Genomic DNA, 16948 nt, shown 5'->3' on the forward strand with positions numbered 1-16948 from the left:
TGGGAAAGGGGTAGACCCCCAGAAAATTGGTTCCGAAAATGGGTATCAATTATTGCTCTACCCCCCAATACCTTTCTTTTAAGCCCCACATTGTCATGGTCGGTAAATATGACCGATTTAGGGGTGTTTTGGGACCCTGAAGTTCTAAGCCTTGAAAATATATCAGCAACGTGCTCTATTCTCATATATCTATATATCATTTATTTGAACCCCATATTGCCATTGCCCTCAAAACTGGATATCAAATTTGTTTTCTAATCTCATTTAAACTCCTTATTGCAATAGTCAGCAAATATATCCGGTTTGGGGTATTGACCCTAAAAACTATGAATATTTAGTTCCGCTCTCTTTAAGACCCAAATTGTTTTGGTGAGCAAATATGTTCTATTTGGGGGTTGTTATGGTGGTAGGACGTCCGCTAGACAGTTGGCCTCTAATACCATTAATTTGAGCCCCATATTTCCATAGTCGGCAAACATGACCGGCTTTGGGGGTGTTTTGAGGGATGGGCGGCCACTCAGGGAGTTGGCTTTGAAAATATATATCGGATTCGTGTTCCACTTTAAAAACCCTCTTATTTGAGCCTCAAATTGCAATGGTCAGCAAATACCTCCTGTTTGGGTGGTGTTATGGAAGTGGGGTGGCCCCATAGACACTTTTTCTTGCTTTATTTCCAAAGACCTTTCATTTGAGCCCCATATTGCTATGGTCATAAATTTGTCTTCTTTGGGGGATTTTCTCGGGGCGGCCCCTCAAACACTTGGTCCCACATCTGGATATCAGATTCGTATTCTACACTCAAATACCTTTTATGTAAGGCCCATATTGCCATGGTCAGTAAATAAGTCATAATTGGGGGATGTTTTGGGAAGGGGTGGACCCCTAGTCACTAGGTCCCACATTTGGATATCAGATTCGTGTTTTACTCGCAAATACCTTTCATTTGAGTCCCATGTTGCTATGGTCGGTATATAAGTCCGATTTAGGGGTGTTTTGGGGGTTGGGGTGGTCCTCCTAGCACTTGGTTCGACAAATGGATATCAGATACGTTTTCTACTCTTAAATACCTTTCATTTGAGTCTCATATTGTCGTGTTTGGTCAAAATGTATGTTTGGTAGGTTTTAGGGTGGGGCGCCCACCCTAAGGTACCCCATACGAAATTTGGATACATATTTTTTTTTTTTTTAGCATACTATATGAGAGCACACAAAATTTCGCTTAAATCGCATCACCCATCTCTGAGATCTGGCGTTTTTGAAAATTAGGGTAAGGGGGAGGGTCCGCTCCCCCTTCAGATATCTTCAAATATGTATAAATATATCATTATGCACCATCTGTGAAAATTTCAAGAAAATCGATTCAGCCGTTTCTGAGGCTATAAGGAACACACAAACAAACAAACAAATCTACAAACAAACACAAATTGATTTTTATATATTAGATTTGGGGTGAAAATTTACTGATTTTCGGGAAATTTATATTCATTTTCGGGACAAAGACCCGGGGGTTCACCCCACCTTCTAACACAACTTACCTACCGATCATGCCATTATGGGACTCATACGAAATATTTCTGAAAGTAGAGCACGAATCTAATATTTACTATGATGGCCAAGTGACCACCCCCGAAGTACCCCATAAACCCGAAAAATGGGGCTCAAAAGAAAGGCATTTGGGAGTAGAGTAAAAATTTTTGCAGGAACCAAGCAGGGGAAAACTTTTCATACATCGATGAGTGTTTTCCAATCAAGTTGAGTTTATCAAAGATAAGGGGCCTTTTTTATAGCCGAGTCCATACGGTGTGCCGCAGTGCGACACCTCTTTGGGGAGAATTTTTTACATGACCAGGCATGGTATGGTACCTCTCAAATGTCGCCAGCATTAAAAGGGGATAACCACCGCTTTAAGTTTTGTCCGAAGTTCCGCCAGGATGCGAACGCAAGCGTTCAGCGTCATAGGCGGACATAGGCTACAGTAGCACGATATCCACATTCAGGGCAAAGTGTCGCTACTCTAAATAGATATTAGAGAGTTAAAGAAGCGCAGCGGAGCGGGCCCTGTCCAGCTAGTGTCCTATAGAAATGGCATTTTAGCAAAAACTTGAAGAAAAAAAACGTTGGGCTTATATTTCAATGCTTTGTTGCATTTATATCGCCCGTCTCCATTACTGCTACTTGTAAACCATTTTGTCAATAGTTTAGTCTGGTGAACACCCCGCAATATTCGATATTGAAAAACTACCTAATAATAAAATTGCATTGCCTCTCATGTTATATTAGCCTTTAAGCTACTCTCATATTCAAGAGATGCTACATTTTCCAACGATTGCTGCGATAATTACCCCATTTGCATATGAAAGTGATATGATATTGGCAATTGATTCTTAAATGTTGACATCTCGTGGTGAAGCAATAACGCAATACGATATCTTAATTAAACTGAATATCAATCATTCAAAAGTTGCCAAAGTCTCGAATTGAATACCGCAAAATCACGTTCAACTTGACGTTTGTCAATAAAGGCAATTGTTGTTCTTTTAGCGATTTACCTTATAATGCATCTTGCTTTTTAATTATTTATTAACAGCCATGTTGGGGGGAGGGGAGGGCAAGTTAACAACGACTATAGATGATGATGATGATGTTGATGGTATTGTTGTAATCTCGATGTGCTTGTTTTTACTCTCGCCTCTTGCTCTGTTATGATCCCAATCAAGGTCACAATCGTCACATTTGTCGCATGGCTGGGTACCGAGTCCCAAAGGTAATTACGGCTATATTTGTAGCCAAATTACCAGAGTGAAAATAATTTTTTTTTTTTGCATGACAATGAAAGGCATTTTTTTAAATTTTATTTAATTTTTTTATCTCTTTTTTAATTTTCTGGTCACGGTGATTGAAAAATATACATTTCACTAATTAATACCCAGAACAAAGGAAATGCATCGATTTATTCAATTGAATAATTAAATTGTGTACCATAGTGCAGTGAATTTTTCCCATGATGTAATGGTGCTGCAATGGCATGTGACATGGCAGGGATTTATAAACCATTTGGAGGAATGAAAGGGCAGTGCTCTATATAGAGAATGATGGATACCAAGAATCCATCATACAATAATCATATTGAAAATACCAACAACTACATAAGTACTTGACAAAAATTCTCTACAATTCTTTGAAAGCAAAATTTCCCATCGAGATGAAATTTTGACAAAATTTCCCATAGAACTGAAATTTTGAAAAAAATTCCCATAAAAAAAAATTTGACAAAATTTCCCATAGAAATTAAATTTGACAAAATTTCCCACAGAAATGTTGACAAAAATTTCCCATAGAAATAAAATTTTGACAAAATTTCCCATTGAAAAGAAATGTTGACAAAATTTCCCATAAAAATTAAATTTTGACAAAATTTCGCATAGAAATGAAATGTAAACAAAATTTCCCCTAGAAACAAAATTTCCCATAAAAATTAAATTTTAACAAAATTTCCCATAAAAATGAAATTTTGCCAAAATTTCCCACAGAAATGAAATTTTGACACAATTTTCCATAAAAATTAAATTTTTATAAAATTTCCCATAGAAATGAAATTTTGATAAAATTTCCCATAAAAATGAAATTTTGACACAATTTTCCATAGAAATGAAAATTTTTACAAAATTTCTCATAGAAATGAAATGTTAACAAAATTTTCCCTAGAAACAAAATTTTCCATAGAAATGAAATTTTGACACAATTTTCCATAGAAATGTTGATAAAATTTCCCATAGAAATGAAATTTTTGACAAAATCTCCTAAGAAATGAAATTTTGACAAAATTTCCTATAGCAAAGAAATTTTGACAAAATATGTCATAGAAATGAAATTTTGACAAAATTTCCCATAGAAATGAAATTTTGACAAAATTACCCATAGAAATGAAATTTTGACAAAATTTCCTATAGAAATGAAATCTTGACAAAATTTCCCATAGAAATGAAATTTTGACAAAATTTCCCATAGAAATGAAATTTTGACAAAATTTCCCATAGAAATGAAATGTTGACAAAGATTCCCATAGAAATGAAATTTTGACAAAATTTCCCATAGAAATCAAATTTTGACAAAATTTCCCATTGAAATGAAATTTTGACAAAATTTTCCATAGAAATGAAATTTTGACAAAATTTCCCATAGAAATCAAATTTTTACAAAATTTCCCATTGAAATGAAATTTTGACAAAATTTCCCATTGAAATGAAATTTTGACAAAATTTCCCATAGAAAAGAATATTCGACAAAATTTCTATAGCAAAGAAATTTTGACAAAATTTCCTATAGCAAAGAAATTTAGACAAAATTTACCATAGAAATGAAAATTTGACAAAATCTCCTATAGAAATGAAATTTTTGACAAAATCTACTAAGAAATGAAATTTTGACAAAATTTCCTATAGCAAAGAAATTTAGACAATATATGGCATAGAAATGAAATTTTTACAAAATTTCCCATAGAAATGAAATTTTGACAAAATTTCTCATAGAAATGAAATTTTGACAAAATTTCCCACAGACATGAAATTTTGACAAAATTTCCCAGAGAAATGAAATTTTGACAAAATTTCCCATAGAAATGAAATTTTGACAAAATTTCCCATAGAAATGAAATTTTGACAAAATTTCCCATAGAAATGAAATTTTGGCAAAATTTCCCATAGAAATGAAATTTTGACAAAATTTCCCATTGAAATGTAATTTTGACAAAATTTCCCATAGAAATGAAATTTTTACACAATTTTCCATAAAAATGGAAATTTTTATAAAATTTCCCATAGAAAAGATATTTCGACAAAATTTCCTATAGCAAAGAAATTTTGACAAAATTTCCTATAGCAAAGACATTTTGACAAAATTTCCTATAGCAAAAAAAGACTGACAAAATTTCCCATAGAAATGAAAATTTGACAAATTTTCCCATAGAAGTGAAATTTTGATAAAAATTTCCCATAGAAAAGAAAATTCGACAAAATTTCCTATAGCAAAGAAATTTTGGCAAAATTTCCTATAGCAAAGAAATTTTGACAAAATTTCCTATAGCAAAGAACTTTGACAAAATTTGCCATAGAAATGAAAATTTAACAAAATCTCCTATAGAAATGAAATTCTTGACAAAATCTCCTAAGAAATGAAATTTTGACAAAATTTCCTATAGCAAAGAAATTTAGACAAAATATGCCATAGAAATGAAGTTATGTCAAAATTTCCCATAGAAATGAAATTTTGACAAAATTTCCCATAGAAATGAAATTTTGACAAAATTTCCCATAGAAATGAAATGTTGACAAAGATTCCCATAGAAATGAAATTTTGACAAAATTTCCCTTAGAAATCAAATTTTGACAAAATTTCCCATTGAAATGAAATTTTGACAAAATTTTCCATAGAAATCAAATTTTGACAAAATTTCCCATAGAAATGAAATTTTGACAAAATTCCCATAAAAATAAAATTTTGACAAAATTCCCATAAAAATAAAATTTTGACAAAATTTCCCATAGAAATGAAGTTTTGCAAAATTTCCTATAGAAATGAAATTTTGACAAAATTTCCCATAGAAATGAAATGTTGACAAAGATTCCCATAGAAATGAAATTTTGACAAAATTTCCCATAGAAATCAAATTTTGACAAAATTTCCCATTGAAATGAAATTTTGACAAAATTTTCCATAGAAATCAAATTTTGACAAAATTTCCCATAGAAATGAAATTTTGACAAAATTTTCCATAGAAATGAAATGTTGACAAAGATTCCCATAGAAATGAAATTTTGACAAAATTTCCCATAGAAATCAAATTTTTACAAAATTTCCCATTGAAATGAAATTTTGACAAAATTTCCCATTGAAATGAAATTTTGACAAAATTCCCATAAAAATTAAATTTTGACAAAATTCCCATAAAATTAAATTTTGACCAAATTTCCCATAGAAATGAAATTTCGACAAAAACTCCCATAGAAATGAAATTTTGACAAAATTCCCATAAAAATTAAATTTTGACAAAATTACCATAAAAATTAAATTTTGACAAAATTTCCCATAGAAATGAAGTTTTGCAAAATTTCCTATAGAAATGAAATTTTGACAAAATTTCCCATAGAAATGAAATTTTGACTAAATTTCCCATTGAAATGAAATTTTGACAAAATCGTATATAAAAAAAAAATCAATTTGTGTTTGTTTGTAGATTTGTTTGTTTGTTTGTATGTTTGTGTGTTCCTTATAGACTCAGAAACAGCTACACCGATTATCTTGAAATTTTCACAGATGGTGCATAATGATCCCGTGGTGAAAATAGGGTACTACATTTTTTGATATCTGAAAGGGGGGGCGGACTCTCCCCCTTACCCTAATTTTCAGAAACGCCAGATTTCGGAGATGGGTGCTCTCTTATAGTAACCTACAAACAAAAATTTGGTATCCAAATTTCGGATGGGGTACCTAGGGGGAGCGCCCCACCCCAACACCTACCAAATATATATATACACCAATCACGACAATATGGGACTCAAATGAAAGGTATTTAAGATTACAAAAAGTATCTGATATACAATTGTAGGACCAAGTGTTAGAGGGACCACCCCAACCCCCAAAACACCCCTACATCGGACATATTTACCAACCATGGCAATATGGGAATCAAATGTAGAATACGGATCTGATATTCAAATATGGGACCAAGTGTTTGGGGGACCGCCTCTCACCAAAAACATCCCCCAAAGGGGACAAATTTACGACTATAGCAATATGGGACTCAAATGAAAGGTACATAGGATGAGAAAACGTGTCTGATATCCAATTGTCGGACCAAGTGCTAGGCGGGCCACCCCACTCGCAAAACACCCCTAAATCGGACATATTTACCGACCATGGCAATATGGGACTCAAATGAAAGGTTTTTGCGAGTAGAATACGAATCTGATATCCAAATGTGGGACCACGTTTCAGGGGGTCCACCCCTTTCCCAAAACACCCTCAAACAGGACTTATTTACTGACCATGGGAATATGGGGCTTAAATATAAGGTATTTGAATGTGGAATACGAATCTAATATCCAAATATGGGACCAAGGGTTTGGGGGGCCGCCTCTCCCCAAAAACATCCCTCAAAGAAGACAAATTTACGACAATAGCAATATGGGGCTCAAATGAAAGGTCTTTGGGAGTAAAGCACGAATCTGATCTCAATAATTGGGAAAAGTGTCTATGGGGCCACCCCACCCCCACAACATCACCCAAATAGTAAGTATTTGCTGACTTTTGCAATATGAGGCTCAAATAAGAGGGTTTTCAAAGTGGAACACGAACCCGATACGTATTTTCAAGGCCAACTCACTGAGTGGCCGCCCATCCCCCAAAACACCCCCAAGCCGGTAATGTTTGCCGACTATGGAAATATCGGGCTCAAATTAATAAATATGTGGGAGTCGACCACGTATCTGATATCAACATTAGGCGCCAACTGTCTAGCGGACGTCCCACCACCATAACAACCCCTAAATAGGACATATTTGCTCACAAAGACAATTTGGGTCGTAAAGAGAGTGGAACTAAATATTTATAGTTTATAGGGCCAATACCCCAAACCGGACATATTTGCTGACTTTTGCAATAAGGAGTTTAAATGACATTTGAAAACGAATTTGATATCCAATTTTGAGGCCAATGGCAATGTGGGGTTCAAATAACTGCTATATAGATATATGAGAATAGAGCCCGTTGCTGATATATTTTCAGGGCTTAGCGTTTGGGGGACCACCCCACTCCCCAAAACACCCCTTAATCGGGCATATTTACCAACCACGACAATGTGGGGCTTAAATGGAAGGTATTGGGGGGTAGAACATGAATTGATACCCATTTTCTGAACCAATTTTCTGGGGGTCTACCACTTTCCCAAAATACCCCACAAACAGCAATTTTTTACTTACCATCGCAATATGGGGTTTAAATAAAGGTATGTGGGAGTAGAATACGAATTTGATATGCAAATGTAGGACCATGTATTTAGGGCACCACCCCTTTCCCAAAACACACCCAAAGGGTAAAAATGTTTCGACCATGCCAATATGTGGCTCAAATGATAGGTATTTGAGATTAGAAAACGAATTTGATAACCTACTTTGGGGCCATGTGTTTGGGGGGACGCCTCATCGTGTAAACTCCCTTTAAAACCAATGGCCATATGGGGTTTAAATAAATGGTATTTGAGAGAAGAGCACGATGCTGATATTTTTTCAGGGCCAAGCATCTGGGGGACCACCTCTTCCCCGAAAACACCACTAAATCAGACATCATGAGAATATCGGGCTGAACTGAAGTATTTTAAGAATGAAGTACACCTTACATCCAAACTTAAATTTGTAGACCAATAAAGGTCACATGGGATTCAGATCAAGGCACTTATATTGTTAAACTCTTAGTCAAGTTAGCATGGCATTTCACTAAAAGATCTTCGAAAATAAATATTCCAAGGAAAGATATTCGAAAATAAATATTCCAAGGAAACTTTTGTTCCACAGAAAGTAAAAGAAGGCGCAGCGGAGCGGTCCCGGGTCTGCTAGTTTTCTATAAAAATTAGTTTTGGACAAATTTTTCCACAACAAAATCAAAAATTTCTCATTAAAAATATTATGAAAAATTTTTCCAAAAAAAAAAATTAACAAAGTTTTAAGAAAATTGACCATAGAAAATAAATTTATGACCATATTTCTTAAGCAGGTTTAAAGTACCGATTTCCTGCAAAGTTTTGTTTCAAATTTTTAATTGGTCCGGTTGAAATCAGTGTTCACACTCACCACATTCACCCATATAAACAATCATTTGATGCCCACAACAATGTCGCCAATAAAACATAGACAGCGGAAAATTGGTGCTATAATAAAACAAAAAAAAAAAAAAAAACAAAATAACAAAAGCAATATTTCCTAATAAATTATGTAAACTGCAAATTGCCATAGAATAACAAATAAAATGGTAGAGTGTCTGTCCCAACAGCTTACAGAATATGACAATGGAAATGGCACTGACCATGGCGGCGATGCATATGTTCCAAATGATATGGATGCGCTGTACAATTATGCGGTGATATATAACGCATGTTTGGTTATTTACGACTGATTATGGTTGCTGCCCACATCATATGTCCTGCCATAGTCATAGCCATTGGCCATTGGACTGGACTAATGCGCTGTGGGCGGACATAGAGATGACATTTGTGTTTTACTTATGAAACGGCAAACAATAAAACAATATTGGTAATCCAATTATGGAGCAATTTATTTAAAACAGCACTATTTAATTTGTATAAATGTGGCTGAGCATGGCCGTTTGTGTGTGTTTGTGCCTGTGTGGGTTTTGTGGACTTTCATTCAATTGCAAACTAACGCACGGACACACACACACACACACACACAGACACTTAAGCATTTATACACTTGTCCACATCGACCAATCGGCCACAATGTCCGTTCAATTGGCCATATGTGATGTCGCAAGAACACCAATACCACCATGATGACTACCGCATATGTAACTACACATTTGAAACCATGTCCACATTTATCGAAAACCATTCACACTCATTTACTCCTACTCCAAAGGCCAGAGAGTATTTGTGTGGGTTGGGGTGGAGCGAATTAGAAAAATAAAAGTTCAAATTTCCACTTCTTTTGGAGCTTCAATATGCATAAAGACGTAATGTGCTTGACACACATGACATTATATTTTCCAGTTCAACAGAGTAAGGGTAAAGAAGATATCACAAATATCCCCAGAATAACTTTTAAATGTTGCCAGCTCTTGTAAAGGAACATAATATTGGCTATACCAAATTCAGCTTTTTTATAATCACCACCGTAGGATGGGGGTATATTAATTTTTTCATTCCGTTTGAAACACATGGAAATATCCATTACAGACCCTATAAAGAATAGATATTCTAGATCAGCATAAAAATCTAAGACGATCTAGGCATGTCCGCCCGTCAGTCAGTTGAAATCACGCTACATTCTTTAAAAATACAGATATTGAGCTGAAACTTTGCACTGATTCTTTTTTCGAAGATGGGCTCTATCGGAATATATCTTGATATAGCCCCCATATAGACCGATCGACTGAATTAGAGTCTTAGGCCCATAAAAGCCGCAGTTATTATCCGATTTTGCCGAAATTTGGGACAGTGAGTTCTGTTAGGGCCTTCGACATCCTTTCCCAATTTGGTCCAGATCGGACCAGATTTGGATATAGCTGCCATATAGACCGATCCTCCAATTTAGGGTCTTAGGCCCATAAAAGCCGCAGTTATTATCCTATTTTTCTGAAATTTGGGACAACGAGTTTTGTTAGGCCCTTCGACATCTTTCTCCAATTTGGCCTAGATCGGTTCAGATTTGGATATAGCTGCCATACGGACCGATCCACCGATTTAGGGTCTTAGACCCATAAAAGCCGCAGTTATTATCCGATTTTGCCGAAATTTGGGACAGTGAGTTGTGTTAGGGCCTTCGACATCCTTCGCCAATTTTGTCCAGATCGGTTCAGATTTGAATATAGCTGCCATATAGACCGATTCTCCGATTTAGGGTCTTAGGCCCATAAAAGCCGCAGTTATAATCCGATGTTGCTGAAATTTGGGACGGCGAGTTGCGTTAGGCCCTTCGACCTCCTTCGGCAATTTGATCCAGATCGGTTCAGATTTGGATATAGTTGCCATGTAGACCGATCCTCCGCTTTAGGGACTTAGGCCCATAAAAGCCGCAGTTATAATCCGATGTTGCTGAAATTTGGGACAGAGAGTTTTGTTACGCCCTTCGACATCTTTCTTCAATTTTGTCCAGATCGGTCCAGATTTGGATATAGCTGCCATATAGACCGATCCTCCGATTTAGTGTCTTAGGAACTTAAAAGCCACATTTATTATCCGATTTTGCTGAAATTTGGGACAGTGAGTTGTCTAAGGCCCTTTGACATCTTTCTCCAGTTTTGCCTGGATCGGTTCAGATTTGGATATAGCTGCCATATAGACCGATCTCTCGATTTAAGGTTTTGGGCCCATAAAAGGCGCTTTTATTGTCCGATGTCTGCGAAATTTGGGACAGTGAGTTAAGTTAAATCCCTTACCACACTTCTTTAATATAGCACAGATCGGTCCAGATTTGGATATAGCTGCCATATAGACCGATCTCTCGATTTATGGTTTTGGGCCCATAAAAGGCGCATTTATTGTTCGATTTCGCCGAAATTTGGCATAGTACGTTGTGCTAGGCTCTTTGACATTTGTCTGCTACTTGGCCCAAATCGGTCCAGATTTGAATATAGCTGCCGTGTAGACCGATATCTCGATTTTAGGTCTTGGCCCCATAAAAGGCACATTTATTATCCACATTCGTACCGAATATAATTCAGATCGGTTTTTATACCCTCCACCATAGGATGGGTATACAAATTTCGTCATTCTGTTTGTAACTACTCGAAACATTCGTCTGAGACCCAATAAAGTATATATATTCTTGATCGCCGCGAACTTTTAATGTCGATCTAGCCTTGTCCGTCCCTCCGTCTGTCTGTCGAAAGCACGCTAACTACCGAAGGAGTAAAGCTAGCCGCTTGAAATTTTGCAGAAATACTTTTTATTGGTGTAGGTCGGTTTGGATTGTAAATGGGCCAAATCGGTCCATGTGTTGATATAGCTGCCATATAAACCGATCTTGGGTCTTGACTTCTTGAGCCTATAGAGGGCGCAATTCCTATCCGATTTGACTGAAATTTTGCAGGTGGTGTTTTGGTATCACTTCCAACAACTGTGCTAAGAGTGGTTCAAATCGGTCCATGTTTGGGTATAGCTGCCATATAAACCGATCTTGGGTCTTGACTTCTTGAGCCTATAGAGAGCGCAATTCTTATCCGATTGCAATGAAAATTTGCACGACGTCTTCTGTTATGATCTCCAACAACTCTGCCAAGTATGGTTCAAATCGGTTCATAACCTGATATAGCTGTCATAAAAACAGATCTTGGGACTTGACTTCTTGAGCTCCTAGAGGGCGCAATTCCTCTCCCATTTTGCTGAAATTTTGCACGCCGTGTTTTATTCTTACTTTCAACAACTGTGTCAAATAAGGTTCAAATTGGTTCATAACCTGATATAGCTGCCATGATCTTGACTTCTTGAGCCACTATCGCAACCATTATCCGATTTGCCAGAAATTTTGTACGACGGATCCTCTCATGACCATCAACATACGTGTTTATTATGGTCTGAATCGGTCTATAGCCCAATACAGCTCCCATATAAATCGATATCTCTATTTTACTTCTTGAGCCCCCAAAGGGCGCAATTCTTATTCGAATTGGCTGACATTTTACACAGGTCTCCAACATATAATTTAATTGTGGTCCAAACTGGACCATATCTTGATATCGCTCTAATAGCAGAGCAAATCTTTTCTAATATCATTTTTTTTTTTTCCTCAGAAGAGATGCCGGGAAAAGAGCTCGGTAAATGCGATCCATGGGGAGGGTATATAAGACTCGGCCCGCCCGAACTTAGCACGCTTTTATTTGTTTTTAGTTATAGCTACTAAAAAGACCAGTATTTTGTTATACACAATTGAACAATGACCTGTACTTATTAATATTCCGTCCAAATCGGAAGATATTTCGATATAGCTGCTATGGGGCATAAGGTATGCATTTTTCACCGGATTTTGACGAAAGGTGGTTTACAAATATACCCGAGCTGGTGGGTATCCAAAGTTCGGCCCGACCGAACTTAACGCCTTTTTACTTACACTTACACCATTGGCATTTCTTCATACCCTTGCCGGGATTTGCTACTTTGCCCATGAGCATTCCAATAAGGAACAGGGACAAAATTCAAAATTCTAATTCAAAATTCGATTCAAGTTTAAGCTCAATGATAAGCGGCCTCTTTTTAACAGCCGAGTCCCAACGGCGTGCCGCAGTACTCCTTTGGAGAAGTTTTTACATGGCTTCCATACCTTTTCTTCAAATGGCATGGTTCCTCACAAATGTCTTCAACATTAGGAGCGGATAACTACCGCTGATATTTTTTTCTGATGTTTTCGCCAGTATTCGAACTTAGACTTTCAGCGCCATATGCGCATATGCTTACCTCCCCGCTAGACCTATCATGAATTACACATCTAGATATGTTGTTATCTTCCCCAAAAATCCTAACCCACCCCAATGTATGCGTTGTGCAAGTCCGAATCTATAGATTGAACCTTTATTTCTCTGGGTCTTAATGAAATCATAAAAAAATCAATTGCCATTTTAAATTGATTACTGTTCGACCACAAAGTTGACATTGCCGCCACAAGTGGCCACATGGTCACACGTGCGTGTACATGCATGATTTTCATAGATTGCATTTGTGTTCGTAATGCACAACATTGCCCAGAGTGGTAATTTTTCTATTTGAATTGGAATTGGACGAAAACTTTTAACCAAAAAAAAACCTACTTTTTTCGCTCGTCAAGAGAAATTTAAATTTTCTGCAACATTTCTGGGGTCGAAGTGAAGACAGCATTACTGGCACAAATTTAGAGCAACTTTAAACTACACGTAAAGGCAACAGTAGAACTCAATGTGGGCATCCTAGGTTAACTTCATGGGAAAGTTTAATTTTGGAAATGTTACCAGCAAAGGATTGTTAATTTAAAGTTATTTTGTTTACATGCAAATGTTTGTTTAGAGTGTGCAAAGTAAATGAAGACATATCGGATGCGTTTTATAATACATTAGATGTGTTTTGTTGGTCCAAAAAAAGAATACTCCATACTTTATGGCAGGGATATAAAATTTTCAATAAAAGAAAAAATGATCCGAGATGCAAATGGAAAAGGAAAGCCAAAGATAGCAACACACACCAACTACTATGGGACGCGTTTCGTCTTTGGTTAGAAGACTTTTCAACCATATTAGGTGTGATGGCTTCAAGGGCCATGCGTTGGTATGTTGTATTTGAATCGTCTTAATAGCGTAAAAGCATCTATGCTACAATTACCACATTAACCACACTCGCCAAACCTCTCTAATAGCTGTACCTTTCCCAATGCATGTATTTTTGTGTAATGACAGACATTCTTTCTGTGACAAATTACACTTCTTCCGTACTATACATAATTTTGTGCATCTGTTGGAAGTTGTATTGATGGCTTCGAACGCTAAGACAACGGCAACGGCTCTCGCTGTTGCTCCGTGTGCCCAGGTTCGAATCCTGGCCGGGCTCTATAAGATTTAAATACAACATACCAACGCACGGCCCTTGAAGCCACCACACCTAATATGATTGAAAAGTCTTCTAACCAAAGACGAAACGCGTCCCATAGTGGTTGGTGTGTGTTGCTATTTTTGGGTTTCCTTTTCCATATGCATTTCCGATCATTTAGCTCGTCTCGAAAGAGAAACAAACAAAAATTGTAAAATTTAATGATATCGCCCAAACAGCCAAAAAACATGAAACAAGTAAAAAGGCGTTAAGCTTGGCCGGGCCGAACTTTTGATACCCACCACCTTGGGTATATATGTGAACAACCTTTCGTCAAAATCCAGTGAAAAATTCATACCTTATGCACCATAGTAGCTATATAGACATATCATCCGATTCAGTCCAAATGCTTATAAGTACAAGTCATTGTTCAACCGAGAGATCGGTCTATATGGTAGCTATATCAAAATCTGAACCGATATGAGCCAAATTGAAGACAAACATCGAAGGGCCCAATACAACTCACTGTCCCAAATTTCGGCGACATCGGACAATTAATGCGCTTTTTATGGGCCCAAAACCATCAATCGAGAAATCGGTCTATATGACAGCTATATCCAAATCTGAACCGATCAGGGCCAAATTGAAGAAAGATGTCGAATGGCCTAAGGAAACTCATTGACCCAAATTTCAACAAAATCGGATAATAAATGCGGCTTTTATGGGCTTAAGACATTAAATCTGAGGATCGGTCTATATGTAAGCTATATCCAAATCTGGAAAGATCTGGGCCAAATTGACGAAGAATGTCGAAGGGCCTAATATAACTGACTGTCCCAAATTTCAGCAAAATCGGATAATAAATGTGACTTTTATGGGCCCAAGCCCCTAAATCGGTGGATCGGTCTATATAGCAGCTATATCCAAATCTGGACGGATCTGGGCCAAATTGACGAAGAATGTCGAAGGGCCTAACACAACTCACTGTCCCAAATTTCAGCAAAATCGGATAATAAATGTGGCTTTTATGGGCCTAAGACCTTAAATCGGAGGATCGGTCTATATGGCAGATATATCCAAATTTGGACCGATCTGGGCCAAATTGACGAAGGATGTCGAAGGGCCTAACACAACTCACTCTCCCAAATTTCAGCAAAATCGGATAATAAATGTGGCTATTATGGGCCTAAGACCCTTAATCGGCGGATCGGTCTATATGGGGGCTATAGCAAGATATAGTCCGATATAGCCCATCTTCAAACTTAACCTGCTTATGGACAAAAAAAAGAGTCTGTGCAAAATTTCAGCTCAATATCTCTATTTTTAAAGACTGTAGCGTGATTTCAACAGACAGACGGAGATGTCTAGGTCGTCTTATATTTTTACGCTGATCAAGAATATATATACTTTATAGGGTCGGAAATGGATATTTCGATGTGTTGCAAACGGAATGACAAAATGAGTATACCCCCATCCTTCGGTGGTGGGTATAAAAATGTAAAAGAAAAAATTTAAAGAAATGTTTTCTAAAGACAAAGTAAGGTTAGCTAAAGTAGACTAGAGATTGCGGATTCTATCTGGTTCCATGGCATATTGGGACCTTGGAACCATACTTTTCCAAGGCAAGTATACTAAAACTACCCTTTCCCAAAGCCAAGGGTACTGAAACTACCCTTTCCCAAAGGCAAGGGTACTAAAACCAACCTTTCCCAAAGGCAAGGGTACTAAAACAACCCTTTCTCAAAGGCAAGGGTACTAAAACTACCCTTTCCCAAAGCATGGGTACTAAAACTACTCTTTCCCAAAGATAAGGGTACTAAAACTAACGTTCCCAAAGGCAAGGGTACTTAAACCACACATTCCTTAAGGCAAGGACAATTAAACTGCACTTCCCCACTGGCAAGGGTGCCCAAACTATCCTTTTCCAAGGCAAGTATACTAAAACTACCCTTTCCCAAAGGCAAGGGTACTAAAACTACCCTTTCCCAAGGGCAAGGGTACTAAAACTACCCTTTTCCAAAGGCAAGGGTATTAAAACTACCCTTTCCCAAAGGCAAGGGAACTAAAACTACCCTTTCCCAAAGGCAAGGGTAATAAAACTACCCTTTCCTTAAGGCAAGGGTACTAAAACTACACTTTCCCGAAGAAAGGGTACTAAAACTACCCTTTCCCAAAGGTAAGGGTACTAAAACTACACTTTCCCAAAGGGAAAGGGCACTTTAACTACCCTTTCCCAAAGGAAAGGGTACTAAAACTATACTTTGCCAGAGGCAAGGGTACTAAAACTATATTTTCCCCAAGGCAAGGCTACTATAACTATCTTTCCCAAAGGCATGAGCGCTAAAACTACCATTTCCCAAAGATGAGGGTACCAAAAATACCCATTCCCAAAGGCAAGGGTTCTAAAACTACCCTTTCCCAAAGGCAAGGGTACTAAAACTACCCTTTCCCAAAGGCAATGGTACTAAAACTACCCTTTCCCAAAGGTAAGGGTACTAAAACTACACCTTTCCAAAGGGAGAGGATACTTAAACTACCCTTTCCCAAAGGCAAGGGTACTAAAACTACACTTTGCCAGAGGCAAGAGTACTAAAACTACATTTTCCTCAAGGCAAGACTACTAAAACTATCTTTCCCAAAGGCATGAGCGCTAAAACTACCCTTTGCCAA

General features: G+C 37.1%; 1 protein-coding gene across 5 annotated transcripts in view; it reads right to left on the reverse strand.

Moving 5' to 3' along the window:
* Positions 1 to 16948, reverse strand: part of LOC106091387 (uncharacterized) — a 509131-nt gene that overhangs the window by 213038 nt on the left and 279145 nt on the right. For all 5 annotated transcript variants that reach the window (XM_059363454.1, XM_059363453.1, XM_059363451.1 and 2 more), the window contains exon 4: positions 8844 to 8920. The gene's annotated coding sequence lies outside the window, so the exon portion shown is untranslated. The remainder of the gene's footprint in view (positions 1 to 8843; positions 8921 to 16948) is intronic.

The sequence above is a fragment of the Stomoxys calcitrans genome, chromosome 2 (genome assembly GCF_963082655.1).
Source record: "Stomoxys calcitrans chromosome 2, idStoCalc2.1, whole genome shotgun sequence".
NCBI classification, from domain to species: Eukaryota; Metazoa; Arthropoda; class Insecta; order Diptera; family Muscidae; genus Stomoxys; species Stomoxys calcitrans.